Source organism: Ochotona curzoniae, unplaced genomic scaffold (assembly GCF_017591425.1).
Source record: "Ochotona curzoniae isolate NIBS_2020 unplaced genomic scaffold, NIBS_Ocur_1.0 patch401, whole genome shotgun sequence".
NCBI classification, from domain to species: domain Eukaryota; kingdom Metazoa; phylum Chordata; class Mammalia; order Lagomorpha; family Ochotonidae; genus Ochotona; species Ochotona curzoniae.
In genome coordinates, this window is record NW_024466975.1 from 953,318 (window position 1) to 981,059 (window position 27,742).

The 27,742-nt window shown below is 42.2% G+C and overlaps 1 protein-coding gene across 1 annotated transcript in view; it reads right to left on the reverse strand.

Moving 5' to 3' along the window:
- The window catches only part of LOC121167627 (phosphatidylinositol 4-phosphate 3-kinase C2 domain-containing subunit alpha-like), a 101,075-nt gene extending 76,714 nt beyond the window's left edge, over positions 1–24,361 (reverse strand). The window contains exon 1 of the mRNA XM_040997167.1: positions 24,266–24,361. The gene's annotated coding sequence lies outside the window, so the exon portion shown is untranslated. The remainder of the gene's footprint in view (positions 1–24,265) is intronic.
- Between the last annotated feature and the right edge of the window lie 3,381 nt (positions 24,362–27,742).

Consider the following 27,742-nt stretch of genomic DNA (forward strand, 5'->3'; position numbering starts at 1 on the left):
GCTAAATGGGAAGATGTGAGCCTGGCAGTCTGTGGCTACCTCTTGCTTCTTGAAGAGATGCTGCCTACGAACCAAACCAAGACAGGCGAATGCAGACTGGCAGATTATGGATATTCCATTAAGATCTGATCCAACCAGGCCTAGGGCCAGTCTTTAATTTTTGTAAATACATAAATCCCTTTTTATAAGCAAGCTAAAAATAAATTTCTGCCACGATGAACAAATCATGATTAACACAGAATCAGTGAATATGAATATATGCGTCTTTCCAACAGTCCAAAATAAGCTGCCTAAGTACACAGAAATCTTCACATATTTAAAGGTACTTTACATAGGGGCTGGTACAGTGGTATAGTAGTTTAATCTTCCATCTACAGTACTGGCATCTCATGAGTGCTGATTTGCGTCCCAGCTGCTCCACTCTGATCCCTGCTTACGGCTTGGGAGAGCGAGAAGAATGGTTCAAGTTTGGGCCCCTGAACCCATGTGGGAGACCAGAAGGAAACTGCTGGCTACACATTGGCTCAGCATGGGCTGTTGTAGCCACTGGGGAGTGAACTAGCAGATGGAAGCTCTCCTTCTGTTTGTCTGTCTGCCTAATTCTGAATTGCAAGTAAAATAAATAAATCTTTAAGAATATAAATAGATAGGGATCAGCATAGTAGCTTAGCGGCTAAAGGTCTCATCTTGCATGCACCAGGATCCTACATGGACACAAGTTCGTGTCCCTGGAGCCCCATCTGCTTCTCATCCAGCTCCCTGCCAATGGCCTGGGAAAGCGGTCGAGGACGGCCCAAAGCCTTGGGACCCATAATCCACGTGGGAGATCCGGAAGAAGCTCCGGGATCCTGGCTCAGCTCCGGCCATTGAGGCTACATGGGGGTGAATCAATGGATGGAAGATCTTCCTCTCTGTCTTTCCTCTCTGTGTATCTGACTTTCCAACCAAAAAAAAAAAAATCTTATAAAAAAAAAATTCATTCCAGACGGCATATTTTATAATAAACTATATACAGCACTGATACAAAAGAGGTATTTGGATTTTTAAAAATGTTTGCTTATTTTTATTTATTTTACTATTAGTAATAGTAGTAATAATTTTTAAATTTTATTTATTTGTAAGACAGAGACAAACAGATGCATTTTCCTTCTGTTAGTCCATTCCACAAATGTCCACAACAGCTGGGGCTGGGACACACCAAAGTCAGCTGGGTCTGAATAGCCAGGACTCAAACCTGTTAGGATGCAGCAGATTAACTCACTGTACCCTAATACCTGTCCTGCATCTGGATTTTATAAAATGTACTTAAAGTCTATTCACTGGAGAATGCACTGGTTCTAAAGATTTCAAATGACTGTTAATTCTAATTTGCTGACAAAGGTGTAAAACTAACAGCTTGAAATACAGTTTAACATTGAGTATGGTCTTGCTTCTCACATCACCAATTTATATTTCCTTTACCTCTAGAGCACGATATCCAAAGACATAGCTGCTAAAGTCAACTGAGCCAGGTCAGCGAGCTATTTGCACCTAGATGACCACATTTTAGTTTTCTAAGAGGTTATCACACATGTACACTCACAGAATAATAAAGGATTCAAAAAGCCAGTCCAAGAGGAACCTTGTGCTTCAGCTGTTTTTCGGGGGCTGCTGCACTGGTACGCTCCATTAATTTTTCTTAAATGAAACTTCATTAAATGGCAACCATCTAACAGGAAATAATTTCTCCCATATTAATTCAAAATGAAAATTTCAATGCCAATGTTCCCTTACCTCAAGCTGAGAAGGACAATGTAACTAGTTTTTGAAAGACAATTATACATTATCTGCCAAAATCTTCCCAACATAAACCCAGTGAAGGAGGATAGGCTGTAACTACTTTAAAAGTCTTCAAAAGAGAGCAATTAACTATTCAGCTAAACTTCTGGACATCATTAGCATACCCTCAAAATAGAAGAATTAATTTAAAAGCTCTTGGCTTCATCTGTGGTAGCCTTTCATTTACAATTTAAATTTCAACCTCAGGGAGGATAAAAACCCAATCAGTCCTAATAAAAATTCAAAGATACTTAAGAAAACGAAGAAACAATGATTTGAATTCACAATTACAGAAACTCCCCCTCCAAAACAAAAATGAACCTCAGTGAAAAACAAACTATAGTACTTCCACGGAACTGACTAGTACACCATCATTTAAAAAATGTCTTAGAATGAAGTAATCCTGAAAAATGTTTGACAAAACTGCAACAAATATTTACGTATTCTTATCTGTATATACATGTATAAATATATGGCAGTGTTTGAACAATGTGTCAAGTAGCTTAAATCTCAAATTTCATGAAGTAACTAGTTAACAAGAGAAGAAACTTAAGCACACAAATTACATAATCTGTATAAACTCAGAGCAGCTAGACAGTAGTAGAATCATAATTCAAATCTAGATAACTTACCATAGTATACTTATATGTTAAGCAGAAACCATGTCTAAGTTAATAATTTATTCATCATAAATATAAACTGTTTTGGTGTCTCTCTCTCCCTCCCCTTTCGCTTCCTTTCCGGAGGTGCTTCCCCTTCCCTCCCCTCCTTGCTCACCTGGTCCCTTCGCAAATACACTTTTCTGTCTGCAACAGAAAAAAATAATAATAATAAATATAAACCGTTTTTCTTAATCTTTTTTTTTTTTTTAAAGATTTATTTTTATTATTTTTTCATTTATACAGAGAGGAGAGACAGAGAGGAAGATCTTCCGTCCGATGACTCAAAGTGATACTATATTCTTTGCAGGGTTATGATCTTTTTTTAAAAGATTTATTTTTCTTTATTGTTAAGTCAGATTTATAGAGAAAAGAAAAGGAGAGACAAAGAAAAAGATCTTCCATCTGCTGGTTCACTTCCCAAGTGGCCACAACCAATAGAGCTGAGTTGATCCGAAGCCAGAAGCCAGGATCCTCTTCTGGGTCTCCCACACTGGTAAAGGGTCCCAAGGCCTTGGGCCAGTTTCTACTGATATCCCAAGCTTTAAGCAGGGAGCTAGAAGGGAAAACAGAGAAGCCTGCATACTAACCAGAGCCCATATGGGATCCTAGTGTGTGTAAGGTGAGAAATTTAGCCTACTGAGCCAGGCTCTGTTTTCCTTATTTTTTTTTTTTTTAAGATTTTATTATTTTTATTGAAAGGCGGATATACAGAGAGGAGAGACAGAGAGGAAGATGCTCCGTCCAATGATTCACTCCCCAAGTGAGCGCAACGGCCGATGCTATGCCAATTCGAAGCCAGGAGCCTCTTCCGGGTCTCCCACGCGGGTGCAGGCTCCCAAAGCTTTGGGCCGTCCTCGATTGCCTTCCTGGGCCACAGGCAGGGAGCTGGAAGGGAAGCGAGGCTGCTGGGATAGAACCGGCGCCCACATGGGATCCTGGGCGTGCAAGGCAAGGACCTTAACCACTGCGCCACTGCGCAGGGCCCATGTTTTCCTTATTCTTAAACAGTTATTTTTCTGTTAATATATATTATTATTTCCTTTAATTTTATCATGATTGTTAACACTGATATTTAGATACATCAACTGATGAGTTAATTTTGAATCTCCAGATGACTAGAAAATTTACAGTTATACTGAGGATAAGAACATCTGTTTTGGGACCAGTGCATTGGCTCAATTGGCTAATCCTCCACCTCTAAGAGCCAGCATTCCATATGGGTACCGGTTCAAATTCCAGCTGCTTCACTTTCCTTAGAGCTCTCTGCTTATGTCCTGGGAAATCATTTGAGGACAGCCCGGAGCTTTGGGACCCTGCACTCGTGTGGAAGACCCAGAAGAAGTTTCCAGCTTTCCCATCAGCTCAGGTCCTGCCGTTGTGGCTACTTGGGGAATGAACCCACAAATGGAAGATCTCTCTTACTTCTCTCTGTAAATTCCCTCTCCAACAAAAATAAATCTTTAAAAAACAAAACAAAAGCACTTATTTTCCTCATCTTTACTCTCAAACTTTTAATACAATTGCTGAATGAATATATCAATAAGTAAAGAATGTAAGATACCATTCCCTTCGGGGGGGGGATTTTACTTTTATTTGTAAGGCAGTTACAGAGAGAATGAAGAGAGATCTTCCATTCTCTGGTTCACTTTTCAAATGGCTACAACAGCTGGAGCTGGGATGCTTCAAAGTCCCAGGAGCCAGAAGCTTGGACACCACTGGGCAGTGAATGGAAGATTTCTCTATCTCTCCATCTCTCTGTATTTCTGACTTTCAAGTAAAAATAAATAAATAAATAAATCTTAAAAAAAAAAAAAAGAAAAACTATACCAAAGAAAATGATATTAAAAAAAAAACCATAGGAGATATCTCTAATATATACTGAAAGAAAGAAATCTATTGTAAATAACTCCTCTAAAATAGGAAAAAACAATCTAAAAGAAAACTAAGCAAAAGACATGAACCCTACAAATCCAAATGGCCAATAAATGCCAAAAAACCCACTTAATTATATTAGCAAACAAGGAAACTTATATTAAAACCAAACCAAGATACACATACTCCTACAGCATTGGAAAAAAATTAATAGCACACATTACCAAGTGATGAAGACAAGAAAGAATGGAAACATACACACTCCTGGGATAAATATAATTGGTAAAGTTATTTCAGAAAACAGAGGTCATAAAGGAAAGCTGAAGATTCTCATAACTCTACAACCTAGTGACTACACCGAGGATACACACACTACAGAAGCAGACTTTGTGCACCAAGTATGTGCTTAATGTCCATTACAGGCCAAACAAGAAATAATCCAAATCTTCATTGATCCAAACATGGTGTGTCTACCCCTAACATTTCCCAACACCAAATGTGTGGGTATTTTTCACTGTAGGAAGTTCAACACTACTGATTTGTAACATTAACCAGAAACAGTATCAGACTCCACAGGTTCAAGGCCTCAGATCAAGACTGCTCCCACCTCAGATGAGCATCATATCATTCCTGGCTTCCCTGGTTATCAATGCATACATCCTACTTGCAAATTGAGGATTCCACAAACTCTTCTTTGGTTAGGTAATTTACTGGAGCAGCTCACAGAACTCATGCTAAGTTTGCTGTTACTGGTTTATTGTAAATACTACAAGTCACGAACAAATGGAAGAGATGCATTAAGGCAAGGCACAGTACTGCACAGAGTTTGCAAACTCCACCCTCTGAAGCCCTTGATGTGGTAACCAACTCAGAAGCTCTCTAAACCCTAACATTTAACGGTTTTCATGCAGGCTCCATTACAGAACCATGACTGATTATATCACTGGCCACTGACAATTAACTCAACCTCCAGCAACCCTCCTGTCAACAAACCCCTAATCATTGCCTTTGTTTCTCAGGTAACCAGCGTCCATCCTGAAGCTACCTAAAAACATCCAGTCTCCAGACATATCTCAATATCATACCAAAAAATCACTTTTACACATTGGAACTGTGTGGCAGGAATCAGATACAAAAACGAAATACTGGAGTTGGTGTCATGATGTTGCAAACTAAGCCTCTTGCCAGCATACCATATGGGAACTGGCTCGAGTCTCAGCAGTTTCACTTCAAATCTAGCTTCTTGCTAGCATCCTGGGAAAGCAGCTGAGGAGAGGCTCAGCACTTGGGACCCTGCACCCATGTGGGAGACCCAGAAGAAGATTTGGCTCTAGACTTTGGACTGGCCCAGCTCTGGCTGTTGGGGTCATTTGGGAAGTCAATCAGCAGAAAATCCCACTTTGTCTCTACTTCTCTCTCTGCAACTCTTTCAAATAAAAATAAATAAATCTCAAAAAAAATTAGATAACTTAAAAATTACATCAACTTTACTCAATTATATTAAAAAAAAACACATGTATTTATCTTTATTGGAAAGGCAGATTTACAGAGAAGAGAGACAGAGAGAAAGATCTTCCATCCCCTGGTTCACTCTCCAAGAGGCCACAATGGCCAGAGCTGAGTTGATCCAAAACCAGGAGCTTCTTCTGGGTCTCCCACACTGGTGCAGAGTCCAAGGTTTTGGGCCATCCTCTGTTTTCCCAGGCCTCAGGGAGCTGAAAGGGAAGTGGAGCCAGCTGGGATTAGAACTGTCACCCATATGGGATCCAGCATGTGCAACGTGAGGATTTAGCCACTGAAACCAGTGGATTCTATTTTTAAGACAGATTTTCATTGACTTATTTGAAAAGCAGAGACACAGAAGGGAGCTGTTCCATCTGCTGGATTATTCCCCAAATGCCCTCAACAGCTGGGGCTGGGCCGGGTTGAAAACAGGAACCAGGAACTCAAGTCTCCCAAGTGAGTGGCAGATCCAGTAACCTGAACCATCATCTACAGTCTCTCCAGCTGTACATCAACAGGAAGTTGAAATAAGTGGGGGATGTGGGCATCACAAATGATTCCGTAACTGATGCACCCAATACCCACCCTTCAGTAAGTCTATAAAGCAGTGTAAATAAACAAAGTAGAGCTCTACACACAAAAAAACTGACTAAAATCTAAAATATGTTGAGCAAATCAGACAATACATTAAATATTTAATTCCTATTCATTTCAAAACATGGAAAAACGACAATATGCCTACAGGAGAGTAAATCTGTGAGGAAAGGATTATCAATTTATCATTCTGTTTTTTTTTTTTTAATTGGAAAGGCAGATTTACAAAGAAGGAAAGACAGAGAAAGATCATCCATTTCCTGGTTCACTCCTTAAGTGGCCACAATGGTGAGAGCTGAGCCAATTCAAACTCGGGAGCCAAAAGCTTCTTCTGGATCTTCCACATGGGTGCAGGGTCCCAAGGTTTTGGGCCAACCTCTACTGCTTTCCCCGGCCACAAGCAGGGAGCTGGATGGAAAGTGGAGCAGCTGGGATACAAACCTACACCCGTATATGGCCAGTTCTGTCAAGTCAAACCACAGAACTATCTGGAGAGTGCATAATCTGGGAGTGGGAGAGGCCTGGGAGGGAAATAGTGGGCTCATCCCTCTTGGGTTACCACTTCCATGGGAGGGCATAAAACTAGGACAGCGGCTGGGGTGGAATGGGGTGTGGGACAGACTGGATTACTGCTACACATACTGGCAAACCAGGGTAGGGGGTGGGCCTGGTGGGGGTTATTGCGGGTCGCTCCAACTAGGCTGCAGCTCCCACTGGTTTATGCGAGGGCCAAGTATGAGCTGGGCAGTACCAGGCTGGGTTGCAACACCCATTGATTCCAGTGGAAGTCGGGAGTGAAAACAGAACCAACCCAGTGATTGCAACCAGCAGCTGATTGGGCTGATGGACTGTGCCAGGCCCTGTACTTGCTAGCACATACCAGAATGTGGTCTGGGAACACCTCAGACAAAGTTTCATTGGAGATCTCCCCAATCAAAATGCTGGACTCAGAACCCTAACCAGGAAAAGAGAGAAGACAGAACAAGTTAACCAACCATCCCAGCTATATGTTGGCAGCGAAACACGGGGCAGAGACTCTATGATGGCCTTTATCAATCAGTGGAATCTTCAAGGACCTCATAGTGCTTGGAGTGGCAAGATTGGCAACGATTCATAACTGCTGAAATATCAAAACCATTTGAGCAAGAACCTCAGAGCATACCCTACATCCGGGACCTGGGGAGGGTGGGAAATTGGGTGGGCCTTCTCCCTTAATATCCCCCTTTAAACATGAAGGAAACAATTTGGGAAAAATAATAGTCTTACCCATTTTCCTGTTGCCCTTGAGCCTTTTTACTCTAATTAACTATGTAAAGATTGTCAAAACATAATTGAAAAAATATATATTATATATAAAAAAAAAAACCTACACCCATACGTGATCCCAGTGAGTACAAGGCAAGGACGTAAGCTACTAGGCTACAGCACTGGGCCCTGCATTCTGTGTTTTTAAGAGGAAAGGAGAGTTGTGATCAAGGAGAAATACACTGGAGATTTCTGAGCTACCAGCCATGTGCTCCTTCCTAACCTGAGTTACATGAGCGTTTATTTGATAGCTAGTCATTAAATAACCATACATGCTTTATGTACTTTTCTGTATTATTTCACAAGAATCCACTCCCTACATATTTGAAATACCATATTTCCATAACTACACAATACACTGTAAGTGAAAAATAACTAAGAACAGCTGCTATATGGGCCTGTTTTTTACCATGTGTGGCAAATTATATGATTATAAGAAGTTCAGTCTTGAAGGTCATAAAAAATTTAGAGCTATACTGTGCTTTTTTCAGTTGCCAATGTATAGTCTAAACTAAGAACACTGTCCTTTTTCATGAAGACATAGGGAAAGAGTAAAATTGCAAAATAAACAGAACTTTACAAAATATAGTTTCCTAAATTCTCACCATATGTGAATCAAGAGACACTGCACATAACAGGAACAATCAATTTATACTAAAATATTTGTTGCATTTTAAAGTACAAGTAAACCATTTTTTTAAAAAATAGTAAATATTCCAATCAGTGAGAAGTTGTTGCATACTCTCACCATTTTATGTGTATCTGGTAAACTTATTTTACTTCTTAATTCTACTTAGTTAGTTTGTCAAGAAGGCAGCAATGTTCGGTGGTGGCTCTATCAAATGGTAATGGATATGTACATAAAATCAGACAGGCTCTACCTTCAAAATACTTATGAAGCAAAGCATTTGATGTCTCCATCTTAGACCACCTCGCCATCATCTCTTGCAATGCCCTGGGTTACTGAAAGACTCTCACAACCTGTCTGTCTGCTGCATCTGCCATCCCTTCACCCTCCCGCTTCAAACTCTCCCCAAGCTGGAGCTGCAGCCATCTTGAAAAGCCCAGCTCATGTCATTCTTCTCAGAATTCTGGACAGCACCTTTCTCACAGCAAAGATAAAATCTTCACAACGGCCCACCCAGACTGTCTAATCTCTAAACCCCTATCACTCCTCTCCAATAACTCTCTCCCCTGCTCTTGTCATACTGGCCTTTTTGTACCTCAAATACTCAGGCTCCTAACTTGGGGCCTCTGCTCTTCTGTTTCCTCTGATGGAATAGTAGACCATATATTAATTACTTTGTTTCTTGTCTGTCTTTGCCTTCTATCCTGTAAATTCCATGAAGCTGGGACTTAGCTGTTTGGTTCATTGTTCTATCCTCAGTACTGTAGTCCTGGAAGAAGAAATCTTTCATTTAAGTATTTCTTAAATAAATAAATCTTGTATAGATCAAATTTAGGAAGCAATTCTTCACTGTAGAGTTCCCTCAATATTACTAGATATTTCCTAGTACATAAAAATATCACATTCAAGTGTATTCTTCCCTTAGAGGCCCCTCCTGATTGCTGCAGCAGGAAGTTTCTAAAAAAAAGAACTCCTTGCTTTGTCCACTGTCCTGTCTCTATCCACAAAGAAATTCTTCTTGGACATGAGACAAGATGCAAATTGCCTTCACTGTCCCCCAATACTGTCATCCCAATCCTGGCTGCTCCACTTCTTTTTTTGTTTTTATTTTTGGTTTTTTCTTGTTTTTATTTGTTGCTCAACTTCTGAAACAGTTCTCTGCCAATGCACCTGGGAAAACAGTGGAAGACGGCCCTAGAGCTTACATGGGAGATCTGGATGAAGTTCCTGACTCTGGGCTTTGGCCTGGCCTAATAATCCCAACTATTTCTTTTATTCTCCCTCCTTGAAATTCTGCCTTTAAAGTAAATAAATAAGCATTTTTAAAAAGAACTTTACATTAAGGGCCTGGCATAATGGCTCTATTGGCTAAATCCTCCCATTGCAAGCACCAGGTTCCCATAGACACCAACTAACGTCCTAACTGTTCCACTTCCCATCCAGCTCCCTGACTGTGGCCTGAACAAGCAGTAGAGGATGTCCCAAAGCCTAGGGACCTTGAATGCAGGGAGACCCAGAAAAGGCTCCCGATTTCAAACCAGCTCAGATCTGGCCACTGTAGCCATTTGGGGAGTGAATCAGCAGATAGAATATATTTTCCTGTCTCTCATTCTCATTCTATAAATCTGCCTTTCAAAATAAATAAATAAATCTTAAAATAAATAAGGACTTTACTTTAAAAACTGCATATGGATATGATAACAGCCATAGGCTTATATACTAAGTAACTTCAGAAACACACCAAGGGGGGTTAGTGTGTGTAGTAGATCAAGGTACTGGTTAGTGTCCTAGGAGCTATACTTTCAGTCCAGCTCCCTGTTTAGGGCCTGGGAAAGAAGCAGAGGATTGGGACCTGTACCTATATGGGAGACCATTAGTGTCTCTTGGCTCCTGGCTTCAGATCTGTTCAGCGTTCAGCTCTAGCTGTTTCAGCCCTCTGCTGGGGTAAACCAACAGATGGAAGATCTCTCTCTCTCTCTTTCTCTCGGTAAACATGCCTTTCAAATAAATAAATAAATCTTAAAACACACATACCAAGAGCCCCACAGCTAGACTAACTCCTATAAAACCACAGCCCCAATTATCTTTGAGAAGTCTCAGCCTCAATCTAGGTCCATTTTTAAGATTATTTCTTTTTCTATAGTAAACCTTTGCTGTAATTTTAAAAAAATACCTCATTCAAAATGAATGTTTTACTCTAGGAGATAATACAAATACATTTTTATCCACTCTTGTTAACTCATTTTATTTTAAAAATTAAAGGCATCTAGGGCCCGGCAGCGTGGCCTGGCGGCTAAGGTCCTCGCCTTGAACGCACCAAGATCCCATATGGGCGCCAGTTCTAATCCTGGCAGCTCCACTTCCCATCCAGCTCCCTGCTGGTGGCCTGGGAAGGCAGTCGAGAACGGCCCAAGGCCTTCAGACCCTGCACCCGTGTGGGATACCCGGGAGAAGTTCCTGGATCCTGGCTTCAGATTGGCGCAGCACTGGCCATTGCGCTCACTTGGGGAGTGAATCATCAGACGGAAAATCTTCCTTTCTGTCTCTCCTCCTCTCTGTATATCTGCCTTTCCAATAAAAATAAATAAATCTTAAAAAGAAACAAACAAAAAACAAAGTCATTTAAAAAAAATTAAAGGCATCTTAAATATGACAAATAAGTCACCAAACACAAATGTATTCTGAGATTTGTTCTTCTCAGAGCCACATGGTCCTTTATGGTCAGACCAAAACAACTATTATCATGAAATACTTTGAACACTTAGTTCATGTCAGTTTGGGGATCAGAGATACCGGCCTTGAGTTCAACAGAGCAATCTGGCTATAGATAAAACTTTCAGCATTACCTAACACAGCTGACAACCTTATGACCTTATGTAAACAAAGATCGTGGTGCTTCAAACAAGCCCTGGCAACCCATATGGGCATCGTCTTGGCTGCTCCACTTCCCATCCAGCTCCATACCAGTTGCCTGGGAAAGCAATAGACGATGGCCCAAATGTTTGAACCCCACACTCATGTGAGAGACCCAGAAGAGGCTGCTGGCTCCTGGCTTCAGATCTGCCCACCTCTGGCCATTGCAGTCATTCGGGGAGTGAACCAATGGATGGATGATCTTTCTCTCTGTCTCTCCTTCTCTCTGTAAATCTGCTGTTCCAATGAAAATGAATAAATATAAAAACAAACAAACAAAAATGTCTTGCTTTTACCCTTATTCTCTGGGAGGTTATTAAATCATATCTGATAGGTATGTCTTTTTTTCTAATTTGGCTAGCCAACCATCAGAAAAGTCAACAATGTGATTCAGGGTGCAGGCTTTGAGTTCTGAAGTCTCAGTACATATCCAATTTGTAGACTGAGTTTAACCATGTAAGCAACCCACCAATCAGTGCCTATGCAATTAAGTTCAAATAAAAAGATCTAAACATTTAAGCTCAGTTGATCCTCTCTGATTGGTAATCCTACAAACATTTCGTTACAAACTGATACCAAGAGAGTAATGCATCCAGACTCCACAGGGAGATAATACAAGAAGCTCCATGTTTGGAGCCCTCCTGGATAATGTTCTATGAGCTCCCCAGCCATGAGCGCATAACAGACTTAATGAGTTCTATGTGTCCTTTTCGCAAGTTGTCAAACCAAGGTGGTTTTGTGAATTCCTATTCCATTTTGTCACTGGTGTCACAAACGAAGTGAGGTCTAATAAGGTTTGATGGGCTATGCCCTCAAACTTTGAAGTCTAGCTAACTCTGAGCTTATCTCCACTAAAGAATTAAATTCAATTAATGGTCAAAGTTAATCAAACAGATTTAGCAAAATGTATGGAACTACCCATTTGGTTAAGCACATTTATAAAAGCTCTCAGACGTGGTAAGTGTTTGGGCCAGCAATAAAGACAACAGTTTGAAAACCCACGGCCCATATCAGTGTATCAAGGAAGGAGCCTTGGCTCTGTTCCTGATCCCAGCTTCCTGCTCATGTGCATCCTGGGAGGCAGCAGCAGGCAATGGGGCAAGCAGTTGGGTCCCTGCTATCTAAATGGGAGATCTGGATGGAGTTCTTGGCTCCCGGCTTTGAACTGGCCCTGGTCCTGGTTGTTGCAGGCATCTGATGGCAGACTGATATCTCTTTCCCCCACACCCTTCTCTGTGCCCTTTAAACAAATTAAAATTTTTTAAAAATCAAAACTTTTCTCTCCAAAAAAGAAAAATTCTCTATCACCAAGCAGACCTTTTATAATTAAACTTCATATACTTGGGGAGAAGGAAACATACTACCATATTTAGTTACTAGATAGAAGTATTAAGAAGCCAAAGGTTGATTTCAAACTCAGACATTCATATGATCTAATTTACAGTGTTCAAACATACTAGCACCCTTAACGACAGCCTAGTGGCTAAATTCTCACCTTCCATCCACCTGGATCGTTTTTTTAAAAAGTACCTCACAATATTGTAAGAAGTTGACTGATTTTTTAAAGAGACTTATTTATTTCAAAGGCAGTTACAAAAACAGGGAGAAACAGAGAGAAAATCTTCTCTCCACTGGTTCACTGCCCAAATGGCTGCAGCAGAGCTGGGCTGGTCTGAAGCCAGGAGTTTCTTCCAGTAACCCTGTATATGTAGCAGGACCCAAGCACTTGGGCCATCTTCCATTTGTTTTCCCAGGCACATTCGCAAGGGGCTGGATTTTAAAGAAGTGGAGCAGCCAGGGCTAGAACCAACACCAGATGGGATGGCAGCACTGCAAACAATGGCTTTACTCCCTTTACAGTGCTGGCATCTAATTGTCATTCGTTAACAAAAAGCAAGACCAGACAGAAGTCTAATGAGTAGTGCTTATTACTCCATCTCCATCCCTCAGAAGCAACATTCTTTTCCTACGAGGTTCACACACAGGGCATCCCATCAGAACAAGTTTTGATGTCTGCATATATGTACCACTGCATGTGTCTGGGAAGAGCACAGTCACAACGTCTGTATTGAAGTCAATGTGCTGACCAACCAAGCAGTTTTCAATCTAACTCAAAGTCCTAACAGTAGTACCACTCTGTGAAGATAATTACTGAACTTTGGACTACTTTACTCTTCATTCATTTCACATGAGTCATTAAACATACTTTGACATTATCCCAGTTCCAACACGACAAATAACAGTGAAGCTTCTGTGTTAAGTGATATGCTATAGGCTTACATGTTCAATAGATGACGTCAGGGAAAAAATGAAGCTTAGTTGCAGTAATGATAAAAAAGAAAAACATGACTATTTCTGAAATCGGTCTTCAAATGCCATCAAGTTCTATGGTTAAAAAAACTGTTTAATCTTGTTCCTGTATTACATCAACACTGTATGAAATTGTTAGTTTTACAAAAGATTGATAGGTACAGGAGAAAACAAAATGAGCTCAAATACTGGATTTCCCTCTCATTAACTGCTATTTTAAATTTTCTCATCTGTAAAAGGTAGATATGTCACTGCATTTTCAAGGCTGAATAAAATTATACATATGGGGGCTGGCATGTTACCTCAATTGGCTAATCTTTCACCTCTAAGCACTGAGTTTCCATACGGGCGCTAGTTCATGTTCCAGCTACTCCACTTCCTATCCAGCTCCTCACTAGGCCTGAGAAGGCAGTGAGGGATGGTGCAAATCCTTAGGACTCTGCACCCATGTGGGAGACCAGGAAGAATTCTTGCTCCTGGCTCCTGGCTTCAGATTGGCTCAGCTCTGGTTGTCGTGGCCATTTGGAGGAGTGAACCAGTAGATGGGAAACCTTTGTCTCTCCTTCTCCCCATAAATCTGCCTTTCCAATAAAAATAAATATTTTTTTTAAAGTTTACATATGTGCTTAATGTATAATGGATAGTTTAAAACACACACTGAGTGTCACCTGCAATGACAACACTACCTTATTGCAGTGCCAAGTCCCAACTACTCATAGCCTAGCTTCCCACTAATGTGTGGGGAAGGTAGCAGAAAATGGTCCAAGTATTTGGTCCCCTGTCACCTATGGAGTAGAATAGAGTTCCAGGTTGCTGGATTTAATCTGGCGCAGACTTGTCTGTTGAAGTCATTGGGGAGGAATGAACCACAGATGGAAGGTATCTTTCCCCCCTCACCCCATCTTCCCCAGCAGCACCACTTTAGCTTTCAAATAAGTAAATACATCTTTTTTTAAAAAAAAAAAAGATTTATTTATTTTTATTGGAAAGGCAGATATACAGAGAGAAGGAGAGACAGAGAGGAAGATCTTCCGTCTGGTGATTCACTCCCCAAGTGAGCGCAATGGCCAGTGCTGTGCCAGTCTGAAGCCAGGAGCCAAGAACTTCTTTCCAGGTATCCCACACAGTTGCAGGGTCCCAAGGCCTTGGGCCATCCTCGACTGCCTTCCCAGGCCACCAGCAGGGAGCTGGATGGGAAGTGGAGCTGCCGGGATTAGAACTGGCACCCATAATGGGATCCTGGCCCGTTCAAGGTGAGGACGTTAGCCACTAGGCCACGCTGCTGGGCCCAGCAAATACATCTGGTAAAACAATTTGCATATGTGCAGGCAATCAGCCTAGTGGTTAAGATGGCCACGTCCCACATTGGGGTATCTGAATTTGACACTGGGCTCCTGACTGCAGCTTCCTGCTAGTGTCCACCTGGGAGGCAGAGGTGACAGCACAATTGGGTCCCTGTAACCCATGTGGGAGGTCTAGACTTATCATGTCTCCCAGCAATTAGTCCTGGTTCCAAGGGTTACCTGTAGAGTGAACAAGTAGATGGGAGCTCTGTTCCTTTTCTCTCCCTCTCTACTCCTTGAATAAAAATTCAAAACTCAATTTTGGTTTAAAATTTAAAAATTAAAAAAAGCTTAGTGCAACAAATGTTTAAAAAAATCAATAAATCAGTCATTAGGAAAACACAAATCAAAACTACAATACCCCTTCAAATCTACTCTAAAAGCTTTAACAGAAAAAGGGGGAAGTAGGGAAGGGGAAGAGGAAAAAAAGAAAAACAAAAGAAGAAAAGAGGGTGAGAGAAAAAGAGGGAGAGAGGGGGAGAAATAAGATATAGAAAACAAACCCTCACACTTTGCTGGCAGGAGAATATAAAATGGGGCAGCCACTTTGAAAAGCACTGTGGTGTTGCCTCAAAATAATTAAAAGCAGAATTACTCTATGACTCAGATATTCCACTCCTAGATATAAACGCAAGAGAACTAAAAACAGGGACACAGATATTTAAATACTAATATTTATAGCAAAATTACTTCCAATAGCCAAATGGTAGACATGCCCATCAACAAAAGAATACAAAATTAGGTAACATAGAACATTTTCCAGTCACAAAAGTTATGACAGGTGTTACAGCATGGAAACACCGTGAAAACATGTTAAATGAAACATGTCAGATATAAAAGAACAAAGATTGTGTAATTCCACTTACATATAAATATCAAGAATATACGAATTAAAAGAAAGCAGAAAAAAGAAGGAGGGAAGAGGGAACTGACACTCACTCGTTCACGGTATAGAGTTTCTGTATGGAGTCAAGGAAATGTTGGAAACACACAGTGGTTACAGGTTCACAACTGCTTCATGGAATTGTACACTTAAAAGTCCTACATTGGGGCCCGGTGCAATAGCATACTGGTTAAGGTCCTCGCCTTGAACATGCTTGTATCTCATATGGGCGCCAGTTCGAATCCCGGCAGCTCCACTTCCCATCCAGCTCCCTGCTTGTGGCCTGGGAAAACAGTTGAGGATGGCCCAAAGCTTTGAGACCATGCACCCGCGTGGGAGACCTGGAAAGAAGTTCCTGGTTCCTGGCTTCTGATTGGTGCAGCACCGGCCGTTGCAGTCACTTGGGGAGTGAGTCATCGGACAGAAGATCTTCCTCTCTGTCTCTCCTCCTCTCTGTATATCTGCCTTTCCAATAAAAATAAATAAATCTTTAAAAAAAATAATAAGTGATACAATGACAGATTGTGATACATATAATCTACCACTGTAAAAGTAGTATAAATTCATCATTCTTACAGGAACCTTTCAGTTTCCAACTTTCATACTTAATTTTGACAATCAGCAAGGAAATCTAATTACATAAATAACAGGATTAACCAGATCTAGGGTCACAACAATTTTCTGTACTTGCTTCACAGATTTTCTTTAAATTTTCTAGGAAATAATTTACTGGGGTACAATGGGTTAAGCCAGAGCTCCTCAGCTTCCCACCCAGCTTCCTGTTTATGAATTTCGGTGAAGCAGCAGAAAATGGCCCAGGCAACTGGACCTTTGCCACCCACATAAGAAACCTGCATGGATTTCCTGGCTCCTGGCTTTCCCTTAGCCTCACCCAGGCAGATGTGGGCATTTTGGGGGATAGAGGGGACAAGAGACAGGGGCACAGCACTGCGGCATAGTAGGTAAAATTGCCATCTGAGATACCAGCAGGTAACATAGGCACTGGTATGTCTGGCTGCTCCACTTCCAATGTTGCCCCTTGCTAACTGCCTGAGAAGGCAGCAGAGGGTCCAGGTGTCTGGGCCTCTGCCATTCATGCGGGAGACTTGAATGAAGCTCTTGACTTTCAGCTTCACCTGGTATAGTACTGATCATTGTAGGTATCTAGGGAGTAAATCAGCAGATGGAAGATCCCTCTCACTGTCTCTCTCTTTCAATATAAATAAATATTTTTTCAAATAAAACAAAACAGAGCCCGGTACTGTGGCCTAGTGGCTAAAGTCCTTGCCTTGAACGCGCCAGGATCCCATATGGGCACTGGTTCTAATCCCAGCAGCCCCACTTCCCATCCAGCTCCCTGCTTGTGGCCTGAGAAAGCAGTCGAGGATGGCCCAAAGCCTTGGGATCCTACACCCGCATAGTACACCTGGAAGAGGATCTGGGCTCCTGGTTTCTGATTGGTGCAGCACCGGCTGTTGTTGCTTTGGGGAGTAAATCATCGCTCAGAAGATCTTCCCCTCTGTCTCTCCTCCTCTCTGTATATCTGACTTTACAATAAAAATAAATAAACCCTTAAAATAATAAAAATAAATAAAACAATTTTACGGCCCCAGCAGCATGGCCTAGTGGCTAAAATCCTCACCTTGAACACGCCAGGATCCCATATGAGTGCCAGTTCTAATCCCAGCAGCTCCACTTCCCATCCAGCTCCCTGCTTATGACCTGGGAAAGCAGTCAAGGACGGATCAATGCTTGGGGACCCTGCACCTGCATGGGAGACCCAGAAGAGGTTCCTGGATCCTGGCTTCAGACTGGCGCAGCACTGGCCACTGTGCTCACTTTTGTGCTCACAATTCTAGAAAGAATCATCTTACTGAATTTCATGAATATGTTAAGAAATCAGATTCAAGCAGTAACGTGCTGGATGGTCCAATTCATACAGCATTCTGGGAAAGGATAAGTAAAATAACTAATCAGTTGTTGCCAGGACTGTAGGGCAGGCAGAAAGGACTGACTACTGCGGGACAGAAACAAATTTCTGAGTGATGGAAATATCCTAAATCTTAATTGTACTTGTGGCAGTTACACAACTGTCTTAGTTTTTCAAAGTTTACAAACCATATCATGTACCTAACACAGATCAAATTTACTAATCTTAAGTATGACTTTAAAAATGAAAATTGAACAACTGCAATGTCATGTCATGCTTTATAATAGATGCAGAATTCTAGTCTGGTAAATGGCAGAATCAGTCAGGTGAAATTAGGGTATTTCACATTTCCTTGTAACAAACAACACCTTTTTTCAACGCAGCACTGGAGGTGAAAAAAGTTTGATACACTAAACCACACCATATATATTACTTGATGAATACATATGATTTGTCTCCCAACCTCACAGATGTTGTAAAAATTTTCAGTTATGCATTTGAAAGGCAAAACAGACAAAAACCAACTGGTTCACTTTTCAAATGCCTGCAATAGGTGGGACTGACCAGGCCAAAGCTAAGAGCCAGAAACTCATTCTAGGTTTTTAACATTTGTGGACATTCAACCACTTGAGCCATAACTTACTATCTTCCATGGTACAATTAGTAAGAAGTTAGAATCGGGAACAGAGCCCAGAACAGAGCCAGGCATTCTATTATGGGATCCAGCCATCCCAAGAAGCATCTTAACCATTATACCAAAAAAATCCACCCTTCATCAGGACTTCAAATACCAAGTCCTATGTTAATGGTACTCAGAGGGCAGAAACTTAACCTAATTATGATGTTTAGGATGTGGGCCCAGTGGGAAGTCCCAAGGTAACTGGTTCCATGCCTTCACAGGGTAGCCCTGGATGGACGGCTGATTATAAAAGGTGAACTGAGCTTGTCTATTTCCTGGCTCACCATGCGATGGTCCCTTCATACAAGCTTCAGTGCAGCCACCTCGTGAGCCTCACCAGAATAAATTTCTTTGTGCCATAAGGATTTTCTCACATTTTGTTATAGTGATGAAAAACTATCATAAATACATATAAACTATCTGAAAGAAGCATTTTCCTGTTCCCTAATTAGACTGACATTTTCAAAAGTAAGCATATAATATGTTATTTTCCCACCTTGCCAGAAAAAGAAATTTGCATTGATTTCTCTCTGCAGTTTCTTCACATTCATTTCCTAGGACAGAAAAGACACCTTTCAACCCTTGGTTCACTCCCCAAATGGCCAAAACTGCCTGTCCAGCTGAAGCCAGGAGCTGGGAACTCTGTCCAGATTACACAAGTGGATATCAGGAGCCCAAGTACTTGGACCATCTTCCATTTCTTCCCCAGGAGCATTAACAAAGAGCTGGATCAGAAGTAAAGCAGCCAGGAATCCAATCAGCAGTGCCAGCATAGCAAGCTCAGCAGACACTTGTCCCAGGGATGTCAGTATCTTCATCAGTATATTGACTGTTAGGCCAAATAACCACCCTTTGTTTGTCTTTACTTTTCCTGCTCTTTCAACAATAGATCTTTATATAATATTTGTTTTCTTCTGCTTCCACTGGTAGTTTCTTAAACTATTTTTTCTCTTTTTACAGAGAAGTACCTTTTTTTGAAAAATGGCATGTTTCCATTAGGATTCCCCAGTTTTGTTTTTGTCTTTTAAATTTACTTATTTTTATTTCAAAGGAAGCTTTTTACACTTTGAGAAAAGGGAAATAGAAGTTTTCCATTTGCTGGTTCACTCTCTAAATGGCTGCAGTGGCCAGAGCTAAGCTGACTCGAAGCCAGGAGCCAGAAGTTTCTTTTGGGTGTCCCACACGGTATAGGGTCCCAAGGACCTGTGCCATCCTCGGCTGCTTTACCAGGCCATAAACAGAGAGCCGGGTCAGAAGCAGAACAGCCAGAGCATAAACCAGCACCCATATGGGATGCCAATGCCACAGGACAACAGATTAGCCCACTGTGCCACAGCACCAGCACAAAATTTTTAAATCTACTAAAACTGCCTACTCCTTTCTCTTCCCACAAATTCCTTTTCAACTCCTTACCTATTTCATAACAGGCGCTAGTATTATATTGCTGCTCATTCAGTCATGAACATCTGTTTCAGCTCTCTTGATCTAACATATCTACTGCAATAAAGAATTCGTGGCCTAAGATTTCCTGATTCATGCACTGCACATATAGAAGTTCTGACCACTGACCTATAAACTCTATTGCAGTTGTTGTCTATTCTCATCTTTTACTTCACCTTTAGTTTATCCCCATCATTTCATATAAGCTTTGTAAATTCTTCCTTAAACCTATACTTTATTTTCCCTTATCAAGTTTTCCAAGTCTTTCCTTCCTGTGCAACAAAATAACATTGCCCTGAACATTTTATCATCATCTTCCTACTACTGAACTTAACATCTGAACTTAAGAAAAAAAAAAAAAAAAGATGTGTTTATTTGAAAGATAAATGCTTCCATCCACTGCTTCACCCACCCAAATGGTCACAATAAATTCATCTAGGTATCCCATGCTGCTGGCAGGAATTCAAGTACTTGAACCATCATGGAATCCTTCCAAATCCTTCATTCAAAACATCTTTTCTAGATAACTCTTACCTATTTTTAACGCAACTATTTAGTGTTTTTCTTTAAGCCAGTTCAAGTGAGTAAAAATCAGTATATTATTATTAATATTTGCAATCTAATTCTTGCATTGTAAGACTAATAGTAAGCCTAATATTTAACAGTAAAAATATCAATTACACACTATCTCAAAATTAAGAAAACAGGGCCCATGGGGCCTGGCATAGTGGCCTAGCGGCTAAAGTCCGCACCTTGAACGCGCCAGGATCCCATATAGGGGCCAGTTCAAATCCTAGCAGCCCCACTTCCCATCCAGCTCCCTGCTTGTGGCCTGGGAAAGCAGTCGAAGACGGCCCAAGGCCTTGGGACCCTGCATTCACGTGAGAGACCTGGAAAAGTTCCTGGCTCCGGTTTCAGATCAGTGTAGCTCCAGCCGTTGCAGTCACTTGGGGAGTGAATCATCGGACAAAGATCTTCCTCTCTGTCTCTCCTCTTAATATCGGCCTGACTTTGCAATAAAAATAAATAAATCCAATAAAAAAAAAAAACCAAACACCACCACCACCAAAAAACCAAGACCTGTCACAGTAGCCTAGTGGTTAAATCCTAACCTTGCATTGGCTAGGATCCCATATGGGTGCCAGTTCCTATCCTGGCTGTTTCACTTCCTATTCAGCTCCCTGCTTGCAGCCTGGGAAAACAGTCAGGGACGGCCCAAAGCCTTGGGACCCTGCACTCATGTGGAAAACCCAGAAGAAGTTCCTGACTTCGGGCAGTTATTGCAGTAGTGAGTGAACCAGTAGACAGAAGATTCTTTTATCTGTCTCTGCTTCTCTCTGTAATTCTAACTTCCATTAAAAAAAAATCTTAAAAAACAAATGCTGCTATGTCAACAAGCACCTTCTTCTAATCCTTTACAAGAATGTTTCAAAATCATATTTGCTTTTGCAATCAAGTATCTGCATTTAAAATTTTGTGAAAACCAAAAGAGATGGTTTGCAATCCTTTTAACTGCCTAAAGTGTGCATTCTTTTGAGTCCATTAGTCTAGGATCAGCAGATTATAGTGGAAAATGATTTAAAAATCATTTAAATCATTAAAACGCATAAAACAAAGCAAAAGTGTGGCTTAACAGATTCTTTTAGCCCTAAATATCCTAAAAGATACTCATTAATATTTCGAAGTATGTTCACAATGCCCACAAGAAATATAATATATGAACATAATCAAAAACTATACCAGTAACATATTTCTCATAAAAGTTGCTTTTCCTTTTCAAGAAGAAACCAAAAAATAGAATGGCAGAATTCTCATACTCTAAATTTACATTGCACACTATGATAGGTACTAGCTACATATAGCTAATGTGACGATGCCGAGTTGAGATGTATCCTAAGCATTTAAAATACATGTTCAATTTTGAAGATCCAGGGGGCAGGAATTTGCAAAGTCCCTTACATATGTGATTCCCATTAGGTTTACCTAATGGGTCAACTGGACAGCAGAGCATTAGATATGGTTAAATCTTAAATAACAAAATGGATAACAGAAGCAATAAGCAGTTTGCTAGATTCTCTCACTACTCAGTGTTAGAGCAAAACCTAGAATCTGATCACTTTTCCCCACTCCACCCCCACTAATGGAAGAAAAGTGACTTGTTCAGCCTTAATCTCAGTATCGTGATGCTCCTCATCACGCCTGCTGCCTCTCCAGCCTGCACCATTTCAGCGTTCTGGATCCACTACAGCCTTTGTAAGCATGCTCACATAATGCGTATGTTTGTCTTCCCAGACCACTTAGAGAATTGCCAAAGGACAAGCACTGCTTTACTCCTTTTCTATCCCTGCAAATCCTGTTGTGCCAAGTACTGTCAAGTACTCACACATTTTTCAGAGGGTCGATTTTTAGCTTTACTTTGGTAAAACTCTCAATTCAAATCACCCACTATGTGCCTACACAGCACTAAGACACTTTCATTTAAAAGCATTAAATTCTTTTTGGATTATGCAAAAGTAATAAAATAGATTATTTATATATTATCCAAGAAAAGTCACAAAAGATTGTTTAATGTATCTTACAGTACTGCTGCTCTGAAAGGTTGGCTGATGCTCTGACACGGAGTCTGAGCTCCTGGGAAAAAGGACACTCCGTAGGAGTAAGCTCACTTATGGAATGTGTTTATTTACAAAGTGTATGACATTCTGCTACATGGAAGAAAGCTTTCTGAACATGGGAATCGATGCAATCTTCAATTAATCCAAAATCTTAGAATGCCACTGTGAGTTGCAGTTAACTACAGAAAATGACAGTAGTTTCTGCAACTCCAAAATGCAAACATTTATTCCATTAAATATAAAAAAACTGTGAAACTTGTGTATGAATCAAATACACGCAAAGAAAACTTCAAGCAACACACATACAAAACGCAAATACCAACAGATTTTCCTAAGCAAAATCTATTAGTCAAGTCATGTCATCTGTTCCAATACAAAATTCACTTTTGAACTAAATCTGGGGTAACAAATAATAAAATCTCTTCTTTCATGCAACTGTAACGTTTTTCAGTAGTCAGGCACTGTTTTAATATTAAACAAGCCGATTTGCTCCAAGTCTGTTTACCACAACTAAGGCATTTCCGTCTAATGTGCTGCCCCAGCGAGGAGCCCAGCGGTGCCTGGCAGCGAAGGCAGCCTCCTGTGCAGACTGAATCACCAGCCAAGGCGGCAAAGGTGCAAAGTCTGTCCTGGACGGCTTCCCTGGGATCCTCGTCTCCAGCACTTCTCCAAGACTAGCCTTCTGGCTCTGGCCTCTCTCCTACCCTGTGGCCTTTGATGCTCCAACCAGTTAAACACTTTTTTCCCCAGCAGAGCTTTTCTGCCAGACGCCCCCACTCCCCTGGAAAAATATTAGAATATCCCTTTACTGTGTAACCTTTTTCAAAGCGAAGTCTCCTTTCTTTCACTCTACAAACACCTACCGTTCAAATGCAAAACATAATCTCAACTTCTCCCAGGCCATTATGGGGGGGGGGGAGAAAAAAAAGAAAAATCTCTGGCTCTCTGCCACCTTTTATCTCCAGACTTCCCTCCTCGCTTCGTTTCTCCTGCTTCATTTCCCTCCTCCGTTCCTATTTCCACACCACCACCCACAGCCCCCCTTTCGAAAAAATTCCAGAGCTGGAAAACCTCGTTTCTAAAGCCAAACAATTTAGCGAAGAAAATAAGTATCTGGGGTTTTTTTTCTGTCCTTCAATTACTTATTGTTCTTCCAAAACCCAGAAGAATTAAACAAATGTTTTTTATCTCACCATCCCCCAGAAATATGATGCATTAAATTCACCCTGAAATACTACTATTTTACCAAAGCAAGTGGATTCGCGGCAAAAACAGGGGGTGGGGTGGAGGAAGGAAACGGGAAGGGAGGTGGGAGGTCCAGGGAGAAGAATGTGGATCCCGAGTCCCCAAAGCCGGACACCGGACGGGAGGTGACGACAAGGAGCCATCCCTGAGCAGTACAACAACTACACACCGGGAATGCGACAGGTCCCAGCGCCTGAACCCCCGTCCCGAGGGGACGAAGGAGTGGTCTCCTCTCCCCTTTGGGGGCACGACCAACCTCATCAAGTCCCACCACCTACAAGCAGGGGCCTGGTGGGCTCGCGGGCCCCTCCGTACCTCCCACGGGGCAGCTGCCAACGGCCCGAGCGGCAGCAAGACCCGGAGGGAGGCGAGTCGGGCTGGGCAGCGCCTGGAACGGGACGGAGGGTCAACGGCGAGCACCCAGGGGGACTGGGAACCACGACCAGGGACCCTGCCGTCCTGAGACCTCTCTCCACCCTCGCCGTGTCCAGGGTACCGGGCGCAGGCGCACAGACAGCTCCTCACCTCACGCTGCCCGAGCCTGCACCTCCACCACAGCCGGAGTAGCCGCCGCCACTGCCCGAGCCATCTTCCCTCCTCAGCTGGCTCAGTCGCCGCCGAGAGCTTCGACCGACTCCGCGGCCAGCCAAGCAGCGTACGTCACTTCCGGGCGCAAGCACCGCCTTCCGCGCCAGGCTTCAGGAGGATTGGCTCGAGAGGACGGCCTACCTGAGGTGGTGGGCGGAGCCTGGGAGCGCGCCGGAGGCCGGAGCTGTTGCCTACGAGGCCGGAGTCCCGCGACGTTCCCGGGGCGTCCTTCCCCGCAGCCCCGAGCCGGGTGAGGAGGCCCCGAGGCAGCCCCGCCGGCCAGCTTCCCGCCTCCATCCGGGCTGCAGCTCCCAGTTTTGTGGTCTTGGCTCCAGGCTGTGCAGAGATAGTCTGTGATTGGAAGACTGAAAAGAAAAGGCAAGACTTAAAATTGTTTCCCTCCAACCTGCATTTACCGATTCCACACGGTGGACCTAGTGCTGTCGGGAGTGTAATTAGCCCATCACGTGGGCCACGCAAAGTGCTTGGTAGTATGTACTGCGCTTTCACGTCAGTCTCGCTTAATCCTCCAAACAGCCAGGTAAGGAAAATAGCCCAACAATAATAACTCGCAGCCAGACGGCTCATTTTACATTACCAAACGCTTTCACATAAATCTCCATTATAATAATACCTTCCTCATGAGCTTTGAATGAGATTATGCTTGTAAAGCACTTGGCCCTCAAATGGTAGATTTGAACATCTTAACACCCTGGGAAGCAGAAAGGAAAAGTGACCCAGATGGAGTTGAGGCACAAACAGCCTATGGACAGAAATAGGATTCAAATCCAGTTCTGTCGGGTTTTATAATTATCCCTTAAAAGAGTAAGAAGGGGGTTGTGCTGCCTTTCAGAATTGAATAATCCAGTTTGCAGTCGATTGACTTAGCCTGCAATTCCTAGTTAAATGTGTGTGTGTGTGTGTGTTCTCATTAAGCCCTTTCCCCATAGAAGAGGTGTTGGCTGGCTTTTCTGTATACAGTGAGAAAGCTCTTGGAGAAGTACAGATTTACTTCCAGCAATTAGGAGAAAGATAGCACCTGGTTTCTTGCCCTTTTTCTTGGATGAGGGCAGGAGAGTCCCCTCTAGCCACTGTAAATATGTCCACAGCTCACTGGAAATTGGGAGATAACATGGAATTTCTGTTGCGTGGGAGGGGAGTCTGGAAGCTACTGTGTGGTTATTCCTTGTAGCTATGGGCTGCCAGCTCTGGTCCAGCCACCCTTCCTCCTCCCAGCTTTCCCCCAACCCCCACCCACCTCCGGTACACACACACTTCCACACAAGCTTTACACACCCTGGAAGAATGTCCCTTAGGAATCCACTTAGCTCCACAGCATTGTTCTGCTTTATCTTCTGATCAAAAGAGGAATTTCTAGAATTGGCAGCTCTTTTACAAGGTTAAAGGCAGGCAGGAGGGGAGGCAGGGAGGCAGTTTATCTGCTGGCTGGTTTCTTAGCTTCTGTTCCAGAACTGAATGTGACTTCACAAAAGGAAGAGGGAAGGGGCCTGGAGGGAACACTGAGTCTTCAGGGAAGATTAACTGTTGGATTTTTGCGAGCTCCTTCCTATACTCCAGTGTGAGAAATATTTTCCCAGAGCCCCAGGAGCAGAGAGCCCTAGTTCTAAGTGAACTTCCTTGTGGCAGTTCTGCCTTTGTTATTTTATTACAGCTTTTGCTTGTCCATTGTTTAACAGTCTTTTATCAAGCAGAAGGGTTGCTGTTAGGGAACAGGAGAAAAACAACAGGTGGCCCTCCTTAGTGTCTCAATTGCCTGGTAATGGCTTATGAAAATGCAAGTGTGCTTCGTGTCAGAGTGTAAACTGGAGCCAACCAGAACTTAGCTGACCACTGTTTCCCCTCTTTTCTCCTACTGGCTTCAATTTAAAGTAGAAATAAAGAATTGAGAAGGAGGCATTGGATTTTAAGTGTTTCAGTTGTGACTTCCCACACAGAACTTCACTGTAAATATTTGCAAGCTTCGTCAAGAACCACACGAGAAATGGAGCACTTTTCTTTTAAAAATTAGTTTTAACCACAGTTAAAAATAGCTATTTTTAGATATTCATCTGGTATTTACTCAGTAATAGCTAAGGCCAAGCTCTGTTCTTAGTGTTTATGAGCATTATCTCATTGAGTCCCTCTAATAATCATAAAATATAACTTCTTTGAAAAGGTGTATCTATTTGTTTAAAGGCAGAGTTCCAGAGAGAAGAAAAGGCAGATCTTTTATCTGCTGGTTCACTGCCCTTTTGGCTGTAACTGGTCAGATTGGGCTGATCTGAAGCCAGGAGCTTTATCAAGGTGGGTGCAAGATCTTGGGCCAATCTTCCAGTGCTTTCTCAGATGCATTAGTAGGGAAGCTTGATCTGAAGTAGGGCAGCCACTAGGTACTCAAACTGGTAGCCATATTGGATGCCAGTGTAACAAAAACCCAACAGTATTGTTCTCTTTTTTTTAATATATAATAAAGATTTATTTATTTTTATTGGGAAGGTGAATATACAGAGAGGAGGAGAGACAGAGGAAGATCTTCTGTGCAGTGGTTCACTCCCCAAGTGACCACAACTGCTGGAGTTGTGCCTTTCCGAAGCCAGGAGCCTCTTCCAGGTCTCCCACACAGGTGCAGAGTCCCAAAGCCCTCAGCCATCCTTGACTGCACTCCCAGGCCACAGGCAGGGAGCTGGATGGGAAGTGGGTTGCTGGGATTAGAACTGGTAACCATACAGGATCCTGGTGCATTCAAGGCAAGGACCTCAACCGCTACGCCATTGCGCTGGGCCCACAGTATTGTTCTTATATCTTCATTTCATAGGCTGAGAAAATTGAGGAGTGGAGAGGAAAGAACTTGCCCACAGTCACACAGCTACAAAATAATACAGCAGGGATGCACATCTGGGTCTACCTGCGCAGCTCGTGCTCTTTTAACCTCACACTGCCCCCCACAGGCTAATGGTACCAAAGTTACCAAAGGCTGGTGTTAAGTAGTTCTATTTCCTTCCCCAACACTGCATCCCTACCCCATTGAAGGCACACTGCAAAGTACTGCATTACACAATTTAAAAGTTGTGAAGTCAGAGATTACTATCTAAGACAGATAACTCCCTCATAGGGGATGACAACTCAGAAAGTTTCATGTGTAAATGATGAAAGGATGCGAAGTAAAGGAAATGTCTGTCTTCTGGATCCTGGCTTCGGATTGGCATAGCATCGGCCATTGCGCTCACTTGGGGAGTGGATCATCAGACGGAAGATCTTCCTCTGTGTCTCTCCTCCTCTCTGTATATCTGACTTTCCAATGAAATAAAATCTTAAAAAAAAAAAAAGCAGTCGAGGAAATGTCTGTCTTGCAGTTGATTCAGAAAAAAAAAAAAGTATTGATCCTTTTTCTTCCTTCCTTTATTTCTTTTTTCT